General features: G+C 39.0%; 2 protein-coding genes and 1 long non-coding RNA gene across 3 annotated transcripts in view; 1 reads left to right on the top strand and 2 right to left on the bottom strand.

Annotated features, from left to right (window-relative positions):
- The window catches only part of LOC118496173, an 18226-nt gene extending 7802 nt beyond the window's left edge, over window positions 1–10424 (bottom strand). The window contains exon 1 of the long non-coding RNA XR_004898660.1: window positions 10199–10424. This is a non-coding gene — a long non-coding RNA (uncharacterized LOC118496173). The remainder of the gene's footprint in view (window positions 1–10198) is intronic.
- Window positions 1–22705, bottom strand: part of nfkb1 (nuclear factor of kappa light polypeptide gene enhancer in B-cells 1) — a 1201612-nt gene that overhangs the window by 662311 nt on the left and 516596 nt on the right. The gene's annotated exons all lie outside the window — the stretch shown is intronic.
- Window positions 1–22705, top strand: part of sqstm1 (sequestosome 1) — a 585288-nt gene that overhangs the window by 524308 nt on the left and 38275 nt on the right. The gene's annotated exons all lie outside the window — the stretch shown is intronic.

Raw genomic sequence — 22705 nt, 5'->3', positions numbered from 1 at the left:
TGCCTTGTCCTCCTTCCACTGGTTGAGATTACTCTCCAGCTGCTGCTCAGTCTTCTTCAGAGCAGCCATGAGGTTCTTACTGCTTTTGTCCTGCATCTCCAGCTGGGCTCTATGGGAAGCCTGGGATCTTTCCAGTATCTCCTTTGCCTCCTCGTCCTGTTTTAGGAGAGCTTCCTCCATCTTGCTCAATTTATCCTTCAGCTCCTGAGCTTGAGCCCTCTCAGTCTCCAGATAGCTCTCCAACGTCACGTTGGTGGTCTTACCTACCGCGAGCATCTGTCTCTCTTTAAGAAGCTCCATCTTCTGAGTCTCCACATTGTCTTTTAAGGTCCTCTTTCTCTCCCTTCATCTGCTCCAATTCGACTTTCAGGTCTTCAGTAATGAAGTACTGCAGGTCAAGATCTTTTTGGGCTTTTCGCAGTCTGTTGCTGATTTTTCCCAGCTGGGTTTTCAGATACTCTGTTTCCCTGGGTGGGGAGTGGACACGTTCAGCCAGAGCCTCATCCAGCTGGGCTCTATGGGAAGCCTGGGATCTTTCCAGTATCTCCTTTGCCTCCTCTGCCTGTTTTCGGAGAGCTTCCTCCATCGTGCTCAATTTATCCTTCAGCTCTTGAGTTTGAGCCCTCTCAGTCTCCAGACAGCTCTCCAACATCACGTTGGTGGTCTTACTTACCGTGAGCATCTGTCTCTCTTTAAGAAGCTCCATCTTCTGAGTTTCCACATTATTTTTAAGGGCCTCCTTCTCTCCCTTCATCTGCTCCAATTCAACCTTCAGGTCTTCAGTAATGAAGTACTGCAGGTCGAGATCTTTTTGGGCTTTTCGCATCCTGTTGCTGATTTTTCCCAGCTGGGATTTCAGATACTCTGTTTCCCCGGGTGGGGAGGGGACACGTTCAGCCAGCTGAACTTTCAAGTCACACATCTCCCTCTGCATCAGCTTTTTGTCATGGCTCAAAGTGCTGCCCTCTCTCTGTTGTTGGAGCTGATCGAGGACATTGGCCAGCAAGTCCTCTCGGATTATCAGGTGGACTCTTCCCTCAGATTCACATTGGGTGAGCCTCGCCTCGCTGTCCTTCAGTTCACACCGTACTTGTTCTTCAAGTGAACTGAGATAGAAATTAATTTGTGGTTCAATCTCTCTGGAGTGGAATTCCATGTTTTCCAACTTTGTATTCTGCTGACCAGTGTCTTTTCTCTCGTTGCAATGTGCACCTTTGGATTGTCACAGTCAAATGACTCTCTGATACAAACTGCTGTCTGAGTGAATTTGTGTCAGAACTAAAGTTGGGTCCCAGTATTCATAGTGTGTCGTTATGACAACAACAACATGTATTCTTATGTTTTCAATCCAAATGGTAATTGATTCTATTCCATCCTAGCTTTGATTCTATTATTGCTATGGGATACCAGTTTGTTTATGTTTGAATATACAGTATGAATGTAATGATTTCTGATGATTCCTAAAATATGGCAAAGAAAGAACACTTTATGAAATATGGAAAGGAAAAAGATGGATGTCTTTGCACAAGAGCAGTACACCCAAGTATGCGCCAGTTGGGACGCCATTTTCTCTAACTCCAATAACCATGTGTGCTTAGCAACTATCTATTATTTAAGATACATTTTTTTTATTTTTACTTTTATTCAAACTGTCCAATACCTTTTATGTTGGATTTCAAAAGCCGTTCAGCCTCTGCTCATGTTTATCTTGTACATGTTAAAAGTTGTCGTAAAGGAAGTGAAATATGAAGCTATCCCTATCCCTCGCTGCTGCAACAGTGAGAATTCCCCCATTGTGGGAACAAAGGGCTTTTCACAGGGGGAGCAACACTTCGCCTGTGGATCCATGGGATCTCGCTCCTCATGTGAAGGACAACGCTCCGCGATTAAACGCCAGGCGATCAATGTATGGTAACCATGGGGATTCTGTGCACTACTGTATCCCTGCCTTACAACTGAATGAGATCAGCTGACTGTGGTATCATATATCCCTAATCACATGTCCATTTACAACAAAAAGTGGCAATCCTAGTATTTTCCTAACCACGGTCAGTTATTGTTGATAGCTAAAGTTAGCTAAATTAGCGTAGTCATAATTACGGACGTTACCCCATAAATCCAGTCTTGTGCCGATGCTCTGACAAGCTGAAGCCCCGCTGTCTATGTCCTGATAACTGTTTAGAAAACAGTTTTATATTTTATATATTTATATATTTTACATACATATTTTTCAGTGTGGATACCTTTGTAAAGACAAACATGTAGTTAAGAGATGGTAGATCACAATGAATTATATTAATATATGAGCTTGTACATGAAGGCATGCTTCAGTTGAGGACATGCAGCATTAAGTAAACATACTCCTACATGTCAAATTTATCTTAGACAATGTGTATTGTACGCAACACTTACATTTTAGTAATAAACAATTTGTAAATATAGATTGTAACATGTATGTGACTCATCTTAAAACAGACTAATGTGCTGACAGAAGGTCTTCAAATAGATTAGCAGACACAACTACAGTAAGTGGAAGAAAGACCTCAGTGTAACAGCATCAACAACAGTGGTTAGTAACTCCTGCAACAGCATGCTTGTTAGGTACATTAACAGTCTGAAATAATGTATTTAGAATTTTGAGAAAAGAATATTGAACCTGGTGCTTTATACAATACATTTGGCTGCAGAACTGAAGATTTTTCAAGATAGAACACTTATGTAACTTTACAATAATATATATATATTTTCATGTGCGACATTTTATTGCAAAAACGGATATTCTGGCCTACTGCCCCGTCCGTCGACGCGCTCCAGCGCGGCTTTGTCCGAGGTGAGGGTGACGGTGATGCTGTGTGGGTGTCTGTGCCTGTCCTTCGGGCGCCTCCGGGTAACGTTGCCCAACTCTCGGGCGGGGTACATATATTTCAGTATATTCAAGTAAAAGCATCTCCGCTTGTCCCGTGCGAATGCCCCACACAAAACTCAGATGTGAGGGGGTACTTTCTAAATCACACGCGGTCCCAAAATGATTCTAATCCCGTACGAATAGGATTTATAGGAATTTGCACTATAACGTTAGCTATATCAGGCTTTGACTTTAAGCTAACATTACCATTACATGCGCATCGATTAGCAATAACATCACATATGGTTAAAAACAGATTACCGGCGAGACCGTTGTGCATACCTACTGTATACGACTGTAACGTAACTATATTAATTTTAATCTGCTTATACGGTCTGGTCTGCATAACGTTATTAGTTAGCCCACTAGCTTGGTTAGCAAGGTGCAATCTAGCTAGCTAACTGATATTCATTGGGATGCTAACGTTGGCTAACGAAAAACGGTATTAAAACAAAATGTAACGTTACTTACCGGAAAAACTGAACTGCCGACTCCTTTGAGTGTCTTGTCGTACAACCGAACGTTGAACAAGACATTATTAGGCGACCAAGTGTCACAGTCACAAAGACGAAAGCTGGTCAACCCCCAAAGTGAAGTTTACATGCCATGGATAAGCTTTGCTAAACCTCTGTCATGATTGACAGGCCGCGAACTGTCAATCACATCATAGCCACGCCCTAAACCACCCCCTGCTTTATCGCCGATTTTAAAATCAACGAGACCATAATTCAAAAAATGAACATCATTCTGTGTTGCAGAAGACTTAAAACTAGCGATTGAGAATATAAACTCTTAATTGAAATGTTTACTGAGGTAATAAATCAAGTGAGAAGTGGGTCATTTCGCCATAGACTTCTATAGAAACGGACCTCCTTTTTGCAACCGCACGTGTCACCCCCTGTTGGAATTCAGATAGAATGCAGGTTTAAGGCACTTCCGCATTTGCCGCATTTTGCTGAACCGGATGCGCTGTCCACTAATATATACAGTCTATGGTCTTACCAGAGTATCTCCGTGTGTACTTCGTCCACAGCAATCCCACAAACCTCACACACCGGATGTGAGGCAGTTATCCTGGAAATGTTCTTCCATGGATCCAGACTAGCAAAAGGGTTAAACACATGGGAAGGTACCAGCAGCAGCCGTAACACAGAGTCTTCTTTGTCAATTTATCTGCTTGCTCATGCCTGCAAACTGTACCGTTACACCCATCTTTTGTCGTCCTAAGAGTATTATGTGTAGACTGCTTCTACCATGAGATCTTCTCAGGTAGAAGTATTTCAATCAGGAGAGACTTCGTTGCAGATATGCAAACATTTATTACTAACAATTAACCAAACAAGTACAAACAATTATTTGGAGATTAGACTCCATTGTAAAAGGGGATCTATACAATTAATGTTTAGGAAAACCAAACACATCCCCCAATGGAATCTAGACACTGGTGGTGGTGGTGAGAAAATCCGAGATATAAAATGGGCCGTCAGCCGGGAGAAGACCGATACACCGTCGACAATGCCTGGAGGTAGAAGGGGAGGAGGCGGGTCGCGCTCTCGTCTGAAAATACAACTGACAGAAACGGGAGAGAGAAGATATTTAAAACAAGGTAGTCATGCTGTGATTGGATAGAACATACGTGTCCGATTCTAATTGGTATACAGAACCGAAACACCCACTGCCCAGCTGATCAGTTAAAGAGAATAGAGACAACGTATTAGAAGTCTACCTGACAGAATTTACGCTGAGCTACATTTGTATTGATGACAAACTCCTGCAGCTGAATCTGACAAAAGACAGTTATTGCTTTTAAATAATCATTAGCGTATAGTTAGACTTAAAGGATGTGTAAATACTACTTTTTTAAGTGAGCGTTGGGTATACACATAATGACAAAAGTTTTGTAGGAAAAAAGTAAAGATGGTGGAAAAACTTCATCTGAAAGTGTTACAGTCCATCTGTAGTATTAAGTCATGTTCTTCCACGGATTCTCCCAGATTCACGTTAACTTCCAGCTGCTTGAGTAAATATATATTTAGATTTATATAGATGGAGTGATTGAGAGTTTCCCAAAAGTCATTCTAGTTATCAGAATTAAACTATTATGACGATCAATGTGGAGGATTAATCAAAAAACTGAAACCTGTTGAGCAGCCAGGATACATGTTGTAGTATCAGAAGTATGTTTGTAGTTTGTTTCTTTTATCAAAGTTTGAACACAGAAACATCCACAACAGTCACAACATACAGTTTGACATATTTCATCTTTTATTTAGATAGAAATGATGAAGAGCTGCCTGAAATTACATGATGCCCTGAGAGTTCATCAGATAAAACATACTGTACATGAACAATTCTGATATCACAGCCAACAACAGTGTCTAGTTCAACCTGACAAACTCTTGACCTAGCACCTTAAGAAATAAAAAGAAGCAGAACATGATTGTCCTAAATAATGTCAATGACACAAACATCTAAAGAAAAAAATAATTCACATTTCTTTTACAGCGTGACAGCAAGCTTATAAAGTCTTATGTTTTTTTTAATGCCCATCACATGGGAGGATAATATTAATAAAGCTGTTTACAGTATATGTCATTCATCCATTCTAGGGCTGGGCATCGTTCAAAATCTTTCGATCTTGTGCCAAATTCAATACCTCAGTTTCGATGCCAGTTCCTTAACGATACTTTTTTCGATACCATATGTTTGAAAATCCATTTCAACATCAACAAAAATACATTAAACACACAACCTTTATTTTCCACCTTAATTATGAATCAAACAAGTTATCAAAATTAAAAAATTCTGGTAACACTGCTCACTCAGAGTAACATTAATAAAACTGGTTGTGCTTTTGGATCGGGGTGGGCCAGTCACATACTCAGGATTGGTATCAATCCCAACTTTAAAAATTAACAAAAAAAGAGAAACCTTTTTGCCACAACATGAACATATTATAATAAATGAATAAATAAACAAATTACATTGTGTACAGGCTAATATTGAACTAACTAAAATGCAAAGGAATGTAAAGAACAAAGACTTTTTAGTGCAAACTGCATAATGACACAAACCCTTAACAATAAACTTGGTGACTGCCCTGTTGTCAACATTGAACTAATGAAGAACTAACTTAAGTGCAAAGGAATGTCACTGAATTGCCTTGTTGCTGAAAGGTGCTGTAGAAGTAAATGTGCCTTTCCTTACAACCTCAGCCTGTCAGTCAGTCACCAGGGCAGAGAAACCACTGTTGTGCCTGCTTGTCTCAGAAGAAGTGGGGCGGAGGCTAGTATACCGCTCGCTTAACGTCAACAGCACCACAACCGCTTTCGCCACTCCATTAATATCATATCGCAGCAAACGCTGTCTGCGTGAAGTTTTGAAAAACTGTAACCACACTTGAAACCACTTTATCGGCATTGCCGTGACTCACTGTGACTTCAACAAAACTGATGACAGTGAGCTACCATGCAAGGTGCCGTCTGACCATCGGGAGCAATTTGGGGTTCAGTGTCTTGCTCAAAGACACTTGGACGTGTGGAGAAGATAAGCTGGGGATCGAACCACTGACCACCGACCCTGCCAGCAGGTATATCAACATTTTCTTTTAAAGGAGACGTATTACAGCCCAGTCTCATGGCAGTTCGTGAAATGGTGACATTAGTTAATGTATTGATTCGTGTACAGGGACACGATTTTCTATTTTTTATCGTGGTGGTGAGCACGAATTTTAAACTAATGTATTTCAATGGGAAGCATCTTTCGTGATAACAGCACGATTACGGTAGCGAGTAGTATTGAAAAGCCGAAAATCCACGTAAGGAGGTTGGTTGAGGTGGTGGATGGGTCAAACAACGCAGGACTTTCACCCCGGAGACTGGGGATCGCTTCCCGCGTGTGGCAGTTCCTTTCCACATTCTTCTTCTCCTAACCACAACCGTCCCATTGTTGTAGCGCATGCCGCGTGTGGCGGTCCGTCCCGTTGTTGTCGCCGGGGTGTGGCATTTCATTTCCCCGTTGTTGCGTCCCCCAGAGCAGCCCAGTGTCATGGCAGTTGTCGCCGGCGTGTGGCGTTTCATTTCCCCGTTGTTGCGTCGTGTAATGGTCAGGTTCCCATTTCGTGGTGACCACCACGGAATAAACGAGAAAATCGTGTCCATGTTGTCGAATCAATAGATCAAAATAACGTGACCATTTCACGAACTGCCGTGAGACCGGGTTGCATATTATACTCATTTTCAGGTTCATACTTGTATTTTAAATTTTTACGAGAACATGTTTACATGTTTTAATGTTCAAAAATTACTATTACTTTACCATTTTTTTTCCCGCCAATTTTGTCCAATTTTGCAACAAAAACTCTCCCTCTTCAAACAAATTATGTGTTTATCTCTTACTTACCAAATCTTAAAATGTATTAATTTAATTTTTAATGAAAGGGATTAGGTTTATATTAATAATCAATTTATTAAAAATAAATGTGTGTTTTTTTTTTTTTAATTTATGGTTGTAGTAGTTTGTCCTTTCGCTAGTGGGTGCTGCAGCACCCTCTGCACCCCTAGTTCCTGCAGCCATGAGTCTGCATGTGACATGAAGAGGAGCCCAATTTGAATGGCTTGTTGAATTACATGTTTTCAGCCCACAAATAACTGGCTGGGTTATTTTATTTCAGGTTTTGGGTCGGTCGGCCCTCCAGATACTCAAATGTTTGTGCACCATGACTTAAAATGAGAGTTTTCCATTATATGTCCCCTTTAAAATTTACAGATACAGTATTAGGGGACCACTAAGGTCTATATAAAAGAGACTTCAGATACAGTATTAGGGGACCACTAAGGTCTATATAAAAGAGACTTCAGATACAGTATTAGGGGACCACTAAGGTCTATATAAAAGAGACTTCAGATACAGTATTAGGGGACCACTAAGGTCTATATAAAAGAGACTTCAGATACAGTATTAGGAGACCACTAAGGTCTATATAAAAGAGACTTCAGATACAGTATTAGGGGACCACTAAGGTCTATATAAAAGCATCCAAAGAGCACCATGTCATGGGACCTTTAAAGCCTATACATTTTCCAGTGTTGTAATAGTATTTTTACTTAAGTAAAAGTACTTAAGTAAAAATATCTGAATACTTCTTCCATCACTACTTGTCATATTGTAGTTTCTACTTTAGCTTATCAAAAAAAGAAGCTTCAGGCAGTTGGCAGCAGATGGACAGTTTCTGGGAAATGCACAACATAGCCCCACCTTCTCACAACAAAATGGAGTGTGTGTGTGTGTGTGTGTGTGTGTGTGTGTGTGTGTGTGTGTGGACACACACACACACACACACACGCAAAGTTACTAAACTATCAATATTTTTGATCTGTGCTAAATATTAGGAAACATTTTGATGTGACAGCAGCTGAGCAGCATGATTAAAATTCTGTCTCCAGACCTCTGCATGTTTACAGGTGCTTCAGACATTTAGATAAAATAAACAATTACATTTTCAAATACATAACTCAGTGTAATGATCAGTTTTCTTACTGTTTTGTTGAGCAGACGTGATTCCAGAGCGAGTCAGGAGGCAGAGACACAGAAGAGGAAGAAGCTCCATCTCTGTCGATGTCTCCTAAAGATCAAACATCACTTTAACATCACAACGTCTCTTATAACAGAGATGGAGCCACTCCTAATGGGTACTAATGCAACAACAGCAACACTTCCTGCACAAATACTTCCGAATAGAAGCGTCATCTCCACAGAACTATGATGACTCAGGAATTCTGCACAAAAACTGATCATAATGTGTGCAAACTGCAAAAAGCTCTTTATATTCAAACTAACATTAAATCCTGTTATTAAATAAAAACCTCAGAGCCTCAAATTAACACTTAAATTATAAATATATAAAAATATATATAATATAAATAACACAGTTTCAACTTTACTGTTGCACAAATGTCTTCATCTCCTGACCACTTTATCAGCAGAAGTAAAACCGTTTCAGGTGCAATTTCTTCAGAATAAAAGTTAATTAACTTACACAGAAAGGAGATACTGTGAGCTGGCAGCAAAATGAAGCCGTTCTGGATCCCCAACCAGGTAAAATGTGATTAATACTTTCTGATAATTTGATTATGACGTAATAGGGATAGGAGAAAAAAAACTCTGGGTTGGAACTTCTTTTGGTGGAACATTTGCACCCCGTAGTGTTGACACACTACAGTAACGTGAGCTATTTAAACTAGCTGATACATGGTTAAACCTCATTAGATCTTACCAGTGTATCTCCGTGTGTACTTCGTCCACAGCAATCCCACAAACCTCACACGCAGGATGTGAGGCAGTTATCCTGGAAATGTTCTTCTGTGGATCCAGACTAGCAAAAGGGTTAAACACATGAGAAGGTACCAGCAGCAGCCGTAACACAGAGTCTTCTTTGTCAATTTATCTGCTTGCTCATTCCTGCAAACTGTACCGTTACACCCATCTTTTGTAGTCCTAAGAGTATTTTGTGTACTTCTACCATGAGATCTTCTCAGGTAGAAGTATTTGTATTGATGACAAACTCCTGCAGCTGAATCTGACATAAGACAGTTATTGCTTTTAAAGAATCATTAGCATATAGTTAGACTTAAAGAATGTGTAAATACCACTTTTTGAAGTGAACGTTGGGTATACACATAATGACATAATAAATAAAGATGATGGAAAAACTTCATCTGAAAGTGTTACAGTCCATCTGTAGTATTAAGTCATGTTCTTCCACGGATTCTTCCAGATTCACGTTAACTTCCAGCTGCTTGAGTAAATATATATTTAGATTTATATAGATCTGGCTAGTCCACACAGCATTCTGGGATGGGAGAAAAATGTGCTCTGGTTTATTGGCATTTATTTAAACCAATCAAAATCGTCGTAAGGAGGCCTGTTGCTACTGGAAAGCAGCCTCAGGAAGGAACTTGTTTTAGTCGTGCAACAGAAAACTCAGATTGGACAGATATTCTAGCTAGCTGTCTAGATTTACCCTGCAGAGATTTGAGGAGCAGTTAACCATAGTCCTTTTTTGTTTTTGGTGTATATAAAGTGTTAAAAATAATATGAAATAGGATAAAACATATGTTCCCAGAGCAGCATAATGTTCCCTGACAGCTTGGAAACATATCTCCTTTAGATATATCTCCTTTGGAGTTCTTTAGTTTGCATTGCGGACAGTGTCGGGCATTGTTTAGCGTTGATGTGTGTATCATTTAGCTACTAACATCGATGCTAATAGTAACTTAACGTTAACCAACTGACCGCGTCAGGTGAGGCAAAGCCAGCGGTTGGTCTTCCTCTGTAAGTTATAACGTTAATATGTCTATGTTTGGCACTAGCTACATCCATGGGTTGACAAACAAATACATGTTCTTCTTCTCTTCTTTGGGAAGCTTGCGTCCTTGCATTACTGCCATCTTCCAGAGTTAACTCCCACAGCGTCTGGTATTTATGTACAGTCTATGGGTATGGCAGATTGTGGTCCTCGCTAGGAAGCTGACCAAACATCTTCTGCTTTGTCCACTTCCAATCCAGTATGCTGTTTGGAATGCCATTTCATTCAATATTAAATTAATAAATATGCCTATGAAAAAAAATGGTTAAATGAATGAATGAAGCAAAAATATATAAATATGTACAGTAAACTGATTCAATATAGAAATGTTTTTGAAGGACTACTTTTATTTATTGCAGGGGACTTTTATTTCATAAAGCCAAATGTATCTATTTCATAGGCATAATTCATTTATTGTTGAATACAATGGCATTCTATAAACCTCTAGCCCTAATCCTTTCATTTCTTCCACAATAAATTGTCCTTACTCTCGGTTACCAGTTGGATGTAAATGTCTTCATCTTATCTCCTAATCCCAGTGCAGTTGCCACTCTATTCTTTTCCCTTTTTGTACAATGCCCATTTTTTCTGATTTTGACTCTAATACAATGTGTTTGGCTAGTTTGTCCACTCTCTCATATGAGCAGGAACTGTTTAAACAATATGGAAAATTATTTTTTTTACTGTACCTTTTTATTATGAACAGGGTGATGCTTTGTTTAGTAAGATTAAAATACATATTGTATATATTCTAAATATGGAGGATTCACCAAGACTAAGATGGCTGTTAATATATATATATATATATATATATATATATTAGGGCTGTCAAAATAACGCGTTAATTTCGATTAATTAATCTGAGAAAGAATAACGCGTTAAAAAAAATAACGCAGATTAACGCAGATTAATCCATTCCATATTGACGTTTGACCCGGAGCCGTTCTAGCGACCATTCAACTGTAAAATGAAGGAGGGAGACGAGAATGTGCTGCCTGGATCATTAACTGGAACATTTACTTCTAAAAATCTTCTTCCTGCCAACCCTGGCTACCAAAATCTAGTGCCACTGATATGTCTGCTCTTCTCTCTGGTGCTCTGAAGACGATACAGGCAACACAAACACCGCTGCATGTGACACTAGTTAACACTATACTCGACAGCAGCTAACGTTAGCCTACCGCTAGCTAGTTAACACTATACTCGACAGCAGCTAACGTTAGCCTACTGCTAGCTAGTTAACACTATACTCGACAGCAGCTAACGTTAGCCTACCGCTAGCTAGTAGCTGGATTAAACACGGTTACAATGCTGACAGCTAACGCTGAACGGTGTAAAGTTTGACCAAAGCCCGTCTACGGAAAGCCGTTCCACTCCCTATTAAGCCCCATTGTACCTACTTTGGTTGCAGTTCCACCAGAGTTCCACTGGGGGTGATCACGGTCCAGTGCAAAATGAATGGGACCCTATGGAGCTAGACGGCTAAATTTGTCTCTTTCGCCTGACTGTCGTTGAGAAATCTCAGATTTGATTGTAGTTTTTGCAAGTTCAACATGGATTATAGGTCAAAAGTTGAATGAACGAGTACTTATGCCCTTTCGATTTGTTACAGGTTGAGTCGTTGTTGCCCATAACACGCTAGCATTCTGCTAATGAATGCTGATTGGTCAGTGAAGGACAGATTGCGATCGGAGATCCCGCTTGACGGCATCCGAAGCAGAACCAGAATGCCAGAGTGAATATTTCGGCGTGGTCTTTAAAACATTAGCAAACCTCTTTCTAGCACGTGTACTGACAGGGAGAGCCTAACCTGTCAGCTGTGTTGTCAATGCCTCGAGAGAAAAAAGGAAGCGACTCAGAGCTTGCCGTAAAGCAGAATCTCTGGCCGTATATGTGTATGACGTCATTGACATTTTAAAAGGCTTTTTAGAACAAAAAAGCCACTTTAAAAAAATCTAACACCCAGCAGTGTGTATTTTCTTAACCTCCCCTTTCAAATGCAACATTCAAATTACTAGACAAAAAATTATATCCTGAGAAAAGTGGATTTTGAGGGGTATAGCTCCATAGAGTCCCATTCATTCTGCACTGGTCTGTGAGCGCCCCCTATATGGAACTCTGGTGGAACTGCAACCAGTTCAGAAGCCGGAAGTAACGAGAGAGTGGAACTTCTTCCCTTATTAGAAATTCTTTGGTTTGACTGTGTTTTACTGTAGAGGACTGTGACTCAACAGCGGGATGTAACAATCTGCAGCTGCCGAGCTGCGGTCGGAAAAACAACACAGACGGTGCGTTCAATGAAACTGGTAAACTACAGCTTCGTGGTGCATTTGAAGTTATTGTAAATGTCCTTGGTGGTTGTTTTTGTCGTTCAACAGCAATTTACTAGTGAAATAAGTTATTGTTATTGTTATACATTATTATTAAATCATTTAATTTTGACCATATGGCCTTAGCAATAAACAAGCTGTTCTTTAATGTCACCAACTGTTGTTTAGTACCCTTTGTTTTCTTTTCTGTTTTTACTTTCTTAAAAAGTATCGGTTCAGGCACCGTTAATTATGTATGCGATTAATTTCGATTAATTAATCACAGAGTCTGTAATTAATTAGATTAATTTTTTTAATCGATTGACAGCCCTAATATATATATATATCTTGAGAAATCCTGGGAGAAGAGGAAAAAAGCTCTTTTGCGAGATGATCTTTAGATATATGTTTGTTTGTGCTGTTTCTGTCATTGTTTCTTTGTTGTGGTCTTTTTTTTCCACATGCTTGGTATGTGTGAGACCGGAAGATACAGTATATGTTACATAGTGGTGTCTTGTAATAAATGTTTGGCATGACCATAGACTGTATAAAACTAGGGCATGACACAGAAATAACAATAAATGAAATGAATGAATGAAATGAAGAGTAACTGGCTGCAGGTGAGAAATAAAGCAGAGTTTGAATGTCTCTCTCAAGCTTTCTTTTTTCAGTTTTTACAAAAATATTTCGGTCAGTTTAGATGTGTACAAACAAATGCAAAACTATTAATGCCATACTGTGTTAAAATGTGAGCAGTTATAATATGTATATAACAACAAGGGCACAGACTGTTGCCTTGCAATGGAATTCAATTGAGAAGGTCTATAGGACGTAAAATAAATGCATTGTTGTGTTTAATAAAAATATTTTAATAGAGAAAGTATAACATTTCATTTTGTTACATTGTAAGTGAACTTCATATCAAATGCCATGTTGGGCTATATACTTCTATTTTACTGTTTTTCAGTCTGGAGAAGTCATGTGATGCAGCCTAACATCACACAGTGTGTCATCACCATAGATATACACACACACACAAAGATCCCAGTTTTAAATATCTGTGCATATTTATGTCTAATGTAAAATTTGACTGTCTTTACATTTTTATTAGAATATACTTTTTGTTTCATATTGCTTAATAACCATACAAATAGATGTATAAAATTAATGAATAAACCTTTAGGGTTAGCATAACGCCCTCTTCGCTGTGTTAGCTAGCTAACATTACTCGTCTTCTCCAAGGCTAGTAAGGTTAACTTAACCAAGAACAGCCTCAATTCCCAGCAGGGGCGATTCTAGGGTCAGAGCTTTAGGGGTGCTGAGCACCCAATGAGCCCCACTGCCACCACCCACCCTCTTTTCACACAAAAAACAAAAATATGTCTATTGAAAAATAACTTTATCATTTTAACATTGGTTCAACTAACTCCAACATCCAGATTGTTTTTCTTTTTTTTGAGACCTTTTCAGAGCACCAGCTTAATTGTGAGAGTTCACACAGACAGCCCCCTGCAACAAAAACAAAACCTTCTTCACTCAGCTGGTTTTCCTGACCGTTAACTCCATGTGCCTCCTTTTTGTATCAACAATCATCAGATTGGTTAGATTAGATTCAATTTTATTGTCATTGAACAAAGTAACAGGTACTTGGACAACAAAATGTAATTCATCTTCTGTAAATTATTTACAAATGGCCATCTCTAACATATCTGGTTGCATGCCTGTCTGAACTTTCATAAACCAATATGTCATCAATAAATAATAATAAAACAAGCTTCACATCAAGAGCAAAAAAAAAAAAGAAGGTAAAACCAATGTTGCTCTACAACATTCCCTTTTGACAGGCTTGCTTTGTAGCTGTTCCAACAAACCACACTGTCCTTATGTGACTGTGTTGTGTCATGTTTTTGAAACTTGCTAAGTGCCTTTTGCCAGTTATTAACTCCATCATTAACAAGTGCATCCTTTCTGACATTTTTGCCAAATACCCTACAAGGAAAGCAGAAAGCAGCATTTTGTCTAGCTGAAACTTTTGAACCACTGTTCTTGAAAGGCTCTTTTTTGTGTGCCAAACTGAGTATGAGGGTATTGAGACAACTTTAACTGTTTAGGACCAGTGTCCTTATCCCCTAAGTCTGAACAGCTCTCTTCTGTCTCTGCTGCTTTGGCTTGGTGGTCTCTATGTTGCACTCTCTCTGTCTCTTCATTTCTTTCACTTGTCAATTCCCTCTCATCCCTTATGGACTCTCCCTGTTGTTTTCCTCCTCCTTTATTATGAAGAAATGTGGTAAAAAATAATTTTACAAAAAGTAAATGTAATATAGGCTACTTAATGCCAATAAGTTAGTATAGGAGTATGAGTAGTTACTGTTTTGCTTGCCACTATTCTCTATATGTCAATTTATTGTTGTTGTTTCCTCACCTGGTTCTTCCTGCATGCTCTCCCTTTCTCCTTCTCCATCTCCCTCTCTTTCCCTTGGCACTGACAATCATACACAAATATATTGTAAGCAGGAGAGTTGAGGTCCGTTTGTCATGTCACAAAAATGTTATGGAGACCATTTACAGATTCTAAGGATATGATCAAAAGGCACACAGAGGAGTGTCATTTTAAATGTCTTTATTATTATTATTATTATTATTGGGCTTAGAAACTTTTTTAAATCACAAATTCCTTTTACAAGAGAAGCTGTATTCTCCATTGTGGGTTTGAAATAAATTAAAAAAATAAAAGCAGGGGACCATTGCCTAGATAAGTAATTTGATACAACAGATAGCTGGTTTGCATTATCTGTTACTTTAGCTTAACACTTTTCAGAAGAACAAAAAAACAAAAAAAACAAGACAGAGGTCATTATGTGGACTGTCCCTAGTCTCTCACCTGAATCTGTCTTTTTTCTTTTAAAGCACTGTCATATGTCCATTGCTCACTGGCAGGCCACACACACACACAGAGAGAGAGAGAGAGAGAGAGAGAGAGAGAGAGAGAGAGAGAGTAATGCTATGAGTTCAGGAGTTAAGCCTGGTTCAGGTTAAATCCTCTGTGTGTGAGGAATGAATAAATACAGCAAAAGAAAAACATTAAACTTTCTTTTATTGTCTAGTTTGATAGTCAGCCACAACTGAAAAATAAGATATAAATCTAGGAATGAATAACAATTCATTTAAAAAGCCACAGTGAGTGTTTTCACACATAGGCCTACTGGTAGTATACAGTGATATGTTTGTTTTTTCACTCTGGTCCAAACGCCAGGGCCAGAGTGATAGAGATGTTTCCATGACGACTGACCAGAAAAGACGCACGTGATGTGCGTTGCTATGGTACTGATAAACAAACCTGCTAATGCTAATTGGTTAGCTAGCATCAGACATCAAACTATTGACATTATACCGCTATATCAAATTTAACCGACGTGACATGTCAACGTCCTGGGCAACTTTTCTCCATGCAGCAGCCTTTCTGTTTATATCTGTATAAGAGAGGTCAGAGAGAATCGTACATTCAGACACTTATCACTCGTTCTAGTCTCTCTGCCATTTTTGTGAGTCGCTTCCGAACCTTTTCAACGGTGTAGTACGACGTCCGCTGGGGACGTATTGCGTATTACGGAGCGGATTTCAACTGCCAGTGTGAAGGCGGCGTTATTATAGGTGTACACGTGATTCAGGTACTCACCGATATGGTTTGTGAGACACAGCTTTGGAGCAACTTAGTTGATTCACAACACTACTGTTGGTACACGATCCATTCTGCCTGCACGATCCGTTCTGCACATGCGCAAGATAATACTGTTTTACCGAGGATACGACCTGCACGATCTGTTCCACGCTAGCCTATGGCTAGCCTCCACCGGGAAGCTAACGTTAAGATAATACTGTTTTACCGAGGATACGACCTGCACGATCTGTTCCACGCTAGCCTATGGCTAGCCTCCACCGGGAAGGTAACGTTAGTATAACTAACAGCTAATTCGGCTAACCGCTAGTTGACAGCTAGATTCAGTCTAAAATAACGTTAACTCAAACTTAATGGGAAAAGCAGCTACAGCTAAATTAAGACTTCACAGTAATAACAATAAAGACAAGTATTGAGTGATTGTATTTTAAATGAGCACAAGTAAAGTAGAACTGACGTAACAGCTGTTATATATGTTAGGTATTTGTTATATATGTCAACGTTTATTTTCAAGTTTTATTTTGAGGGTCTTTTAAAGTTATTACATGCTGTCTCAGCTAGCAGTTAGCCGAATTATCTGTTAGCCAAACTAACGTTAGCTTGCCTGTGGAGGCTAACGGCAGACCGCTACAATCAGCTAGCGGTTAGCCGAATGAGCCGTTAGCTAAACTAACGTTAGCTTGCCTGTCGACCGGAAGCGTGGAACAGATCGTGCAGTGTCGTAAATCCTCGTACAACCGCGCATGCGCGAACATTTTGCGCATGTGCAGAACGGATCGTGCAGGCAGAACAGATCGTGTACCGACAACTACATAACGGGTTCTCACTCTTCGTGTGTTTCGCACTGGATGACGGTCGTGCTGAGCGGTGCAGGTACAGAGGAGAAGTAGAAGAAGAGAAGAGGATGATACCATTTGCTAAGCGGGGATGTTTTCATTTTCATCCTTAACACATACATTTTAAACCACAAACTACGGAGTATGTTTTGGACATTATTTAACCTTGTCAAAAACGAACAAAAATGTTAGAATAACAACATTTCTTACTCCAAGTTTTAGGGGTGCTGAGCTCCTTTTTAGAAACATGGAAACTTGGAAACATATCTCCTTTAGATATATCTCCTTTGGAGTTCTTTGGTTTGCATTGCGGACAGTGGCGGGCACTGTTTAGCATTGATGTGCGTGTCATTTACTAACATCGACGCTAATAGTAACTTAACGTTAACCAACTGACAGAACACAGCACTGGTTCCAGCCGTGTCAGGTGAGGCAAAGCCAGCGGTTGGTCCTATCCCTACCCATCCTAATATTGTGTAAATGTGTACATATAACTCTTTATTGTGTTTTGTCTGATGCTTTGGCAACATTGTTATTTAAACATTCATGCCAATCAAGAATTGAATTGAAAAGGAACATGTTGGAACATGATAAGGAAAATGATGGTGATAAGGAACATGTTCTGAACCGTAACCGTTTTTTTTCTCCTACTTCCACTTTTACTTGAGTACATATTTTCGATGAGTTTAATACTTTTACTCCGATACATTTTTTATGTGCTGCATCGTTACTCGTTACTGTTGTGAATTCCTCACGCTATGGAGACTGTGGAGGTTAGCCTACAGTGTATGTAGTTACGGCTACGTTAGTTACGGCTAAGTTAGTTACGGCTACGTTAGTTACGGCTACGTTAGTTACGGCTACGTTAGTTACGTACGAAATCCCAGAGATTGCGTCGTGTTTCTTTTCATTACGGTTGCCTGTTCAGAAGTCAGAGACAATATAAGTTTGTACTCTTTCTATTTAGCTATTGTTGCAGCAGATTAAACTATTCCTGAGTTGTTTCAGTCTGCAGTGAGTCCTGAATGTTAACCGTTTCACCCTGTGATGTGAAGCTGCTAGTTTATCTGTATTTTGCTAGCTTGCTAACTTTCCACTACATCACACATTTTATTTCAGTATTTGTTAATAAGTGATTAATAACCCACTGTTATATCAGATAATAGTAGTTATAACAGCTGTGACATTAATGTACATTTTGGGGTTTAAATTAGAAACTTCCTTCATATCCAGCAATGTACAGCTTGTGACTGCCTTAACACCAAGTAAAAAGTTGAACTCCAACAATATGATATTCAAATTTTGACTGCTTTCTTTAATAACTACATAACACAATACTTGTACTTTTACTTTTAGTACTTGAGTAGTACATTTTAAAATAAACTACTTGCAATACTTAAGTACAAAAAATGTTTAATACTTAGTAGTTTAGTACTTCCACTTAAGTGGGGTGCTTAAAGAGCACTTCAACTTCTACTCAAGTCACTTTTTTGATAGAGCACTTGTACTTTTACTCAAGTATGGGTCTCTAGTACTTTATACACCTCTGTCTATATATGATCTCTGGTCATCACATTCTGGAACGTGTCATGCAGAGTGACATCTCACAGTGTGACACATTCTAAACCTTTGATGGCATTCTATGGTTCTGTTTAGAATACAACCCTGGCTGCTTACAGGCACTTAACAGTCTGAACTCATTAACGACGCATCTCTTTGTGTGACAGAGCTCAAAACACCAAAACTTCCGTACTACAACGATAGAGCAATACTACCCTACATTGCAGTACTCCACTATCGCAACAAATACTTTTGTTCAGCGATCATGGCAACAATGCCGGCGACAGTCGTCTGCCCATCTCCCAGCGTACAGCTCGAGGACCTGAAAAAAGACCAACTGGACACTCAAGAACGAATCAACCAGCTAGTCTCCAAAAATGCTGGCCTGGAGGAAGAGAAAATTAAAATCCTGACGGCTCTACGCTCAGAGAGAACCATTAGGAGAAACGTCCAAAAGGAGAGTAAGATCAAGGAGAAGGAGATTCACTCTCTCAAAGAAAGTTTGAAGGCAGAGAAGAACATCTTCCTGTCAGCCCAACGTCACTGGAGTGGTGAGTTCTACCGGATCGTCTGGCTCTTGAAACAGGAACAAGACAGGAACAGAGAGACCCAGGAGAAGAAGATTAATGGTATATTACCAAACATACCAAACCAGAATTTGATGGACAAGGACGCAAAGGTCCAAACTCTGGCAGAGGACAATGATAGGAAGTTGAGCCATGTCGTCCAGGAAAAGGATGATCTGATCGACAAAATAAAGGAGGAAAAGACGGCTCTAGAAGTAAAGTATTTGGAGAGCGAAGCCAAGCTCGTAGAGAAGGAAAGGCAGATCATCCAGAGGGAGGCAGAGTTTGAAACAAAACTCGCCACTCTGGAAGACCAAATGACGTGTGAGCTCGCTGCAAAAGAGGAGAGCTTTGAGAAACGGCATGAGCTGGAAAGAGAGAGCAGAGAGATGGAGTGGAACAACAAAGAGAGCCAAATGGAGAACGAAATCAAGCTCTTAAAAGAGAAAATCTCTGCTCTTCAGCTACAAAACCACTGCCTCCAAGAGATCGAAAAGAACAGCAGAAGGATGGCGGAGGAGTGGATTAACAAAGAGAGCCAAACGGAGAACGAAATCAAGATCCTAAAAGTTCAAAACTCTGAATTTCAGGTCAATCTCCTTAGCCTGCAGGAGCTGGCTCAAAAAACTGACAAGGAGAAGGCCAGAATGAAAAAGGAGGAAGAGAAGGCCAAGAAGGCGACAGAAAAAAGGCTGAAAAAGGAGAGGAAAGAGGAGGAGGAGCGAGAGAATGAACAGAAGGAGGAAAATAGGAAGCAAGAGAAGAAAGAATTGAAAAGACAGAAGAAGGAAAAAGAGGAGATGGAGAAAAAAGTCAAGAAAGAGAGGAAGGAGCAGGCGAAGAGAGACAAGGAGGGATTGAAAAGACAGAAGAAAGAAAAGGAGGCGAGAGCGACGGAAGATGAGCAGAAGTAGAAGAGAGAAAATTAACATCATCAACTCTTCTCTCCTCCACTTCACCTCGATTCCCCCCCCCCTCTAAAACCGGGTGATCCGGTTTTACTGCCACATTTGAAAAACTTGCATGTGAAAATTTTAAAATAGTGGTGGTGTACTCCGGGTGATCCGTTTTTACTGCCACATTTCAATTATTAAAAAAAAATATATATATATATTTTAAAAAATCTCTTATCTGTGCATTTGTCTTTTAAATGGGTTTAATAAGAACACACATCTACTGTGAAAATCTGACCGCAAATGTTTCACATATTTACCTTTTTTGATTGAACTGAAGATGATCTTTCATTTTCACCTTAACACAATATGAAGTTATTCTGGAGTCTAAGTAGTCTGGCTATCACCAGACCAAGCTCAATCTTTTCAGACTGAACATTAGTCTGGGGAGTCTGCTCTGTATTTTCTACTGCACAAGAGGCATGATCAATGGGCATAGTTCAAATGCCTCTGTACGCAATTGGGTAGTCCTTCAACCAATCAGACCAACGATCCAGGTGACGTACTTTCATTAACAGGTTCGGTGGCCGCCATGTTGAATGCAAACAAAAAGCTGCTTGCCGTCGCTTCTCTATCGTCATCGTGTTAAACCAGCCAATAGCGAGCCAAGTGGATAAGCCAGTTTGTGATTGGTCCCTGCAAATTTGTAACAGAAGCAGGACAGATAAACGTACAGGTTTCCAGCCTGAGCTGCAGGGCAAAATCAAATCGCCGGCAGATCAGGCTGGCTTTACCCAGTCTGAGAGTCTACCAATCTTTGTGACTCATGACTGTAATTTTATTGGGAAAATTGAGTGCAATGAGACTATATTCAGGAGATTAAGGACTGAAGAAACTATTTCTGCATTTAGAATGGAGCTAATAAAGTATAATTGGAAGGAAGTAAAGAAGGACGCTGATCTGAACAAGGCATATGAACTATTCTTAGACATATTTACAACTTTATATAATAAAAACTGTCCAATAAAACAATACTGTAATAAAAGGAAATATTCAGAAACACCCTGGATGTCCAAAGGAATTCAAAATGCCTGTAAAAAAAAGAATACCCTTTATAGGAATTTCATAAAATATAGAACGAAAGAATCTGAGTTAAAATATAAGAAATATAAAAGCAAATTAACTACCATAATGAGGGTATGTAAGAAGGATTATTATAACAAATTACTAGAAAATAACAAAGATAATGTTAAAGGAACACGGAATACAATAAACACCATTATTACAAAAGGACTTCGTAAATTTAATTATCCGGAAAACTTCAATGAGAATGACAAGACGTGGTCAAATATGAATGAAGTGGTTGACAGATTCAACAATTACTTTGTTAATGTGGGTCCTAATCTGGCCAAAGACATAAATTACACAGGGACGAATTACTCTGTGATGGACCATGTGGATAATAACCCATATTCATTGCTTTTGGGAACTGTAGAAGGCAGGGAAATTATAGAGATTGTAAATAAATGTAATAATAAAACTTCCAAAGATTGTGATGACATTGATATGTCTCTAGTAAAAAAAGTAATAGACGGGATAGTTGACCCACTATCATATATATATAATCTATCATTTAAAACAGGAGCATTTCCTGATAAGATGAAAGTAGCTAAAGTCATCCCATTGTATAAATCTGGTGGATCACATATTTTCAACAACTATAGACCAATATCTCTGCTTTCTCAATTCTCAAAAATACTTGAAAAACTATTTGTCAAAAGGCTAGATAACTTCATTGATAAAAACAATTTACTAATGGACAGTCAGTATGGATTCAGATCCGGTAGATCAACGTCTATGGCACTTATTGAGTTAGTTGAAAGATTAACAAATTGTATTGAAAATAAAAACTATGCAGTGGGGATTTTCATAGATCTGAAAAAGCTTTTGATACTGTTGATCACAAAATCCTGTTAAAAAAATTGGAACGGTATGGCATAAGAGGTGTGGCCTTTAACTGGATAAAAAACTATATTGAAAACAGGAGTCAGTTTGTTCAAATGGGTAATCACCAGTCAACGAGTCTTAATATTTCCTGTGGCGTTCCACAGGGGTCAGTTTTAGGTCCTAAACTGTTTATCCTTTACTTAAATGATATTTGTAAATCATCACATGTACTAAAATGTACTATTTTTGCAGACGACACAAATATTTTTGGTTGTGGGGATAACTTGCAGCAGACGCTGGAAATGGTCACTCATGAAATGAATAAATTAAAACTATGGTTTGATTCAAATAAGTTATCTTTAAACTTGAACAAAACTAAATTCATGATATTCGGAAATCGCACTATGAATAGAGATGTTAAAATAGTAATTGATAATGAAACAATTGAAAGAGTCTATGAAAATAAATTCCTGGGTGTTGTTCTTGACCATAAACTCTGCTGGAAGCCACACATTAAATATCTGTGCATAAAGATGGCCAGGAGTATTGGTATATTGAGCAAAACTAGATACATCTTGAACATAAATACATTACATACTCTATACTGCACACTTATTGTACCATATATGTTATATTGTGTGGAAGTT

Source organism: Sander lucioperca, chromosome 1 (assembly GCF_008315115.2).
Source record: "Sander lucioperca isolate FBNREF2018 chromosome 1, SLUC_FBN_1.2, whole genome shotgun sequence".
Lineage (NCBI taxonomy): Eukaryota > Metazoa > Chordata > Actinopteri > Perciformes > Percidae > Sander > Sander lucioperca.
This window is presented reverse-complemented; position numbering and strand designations above follow the sequence as displayed.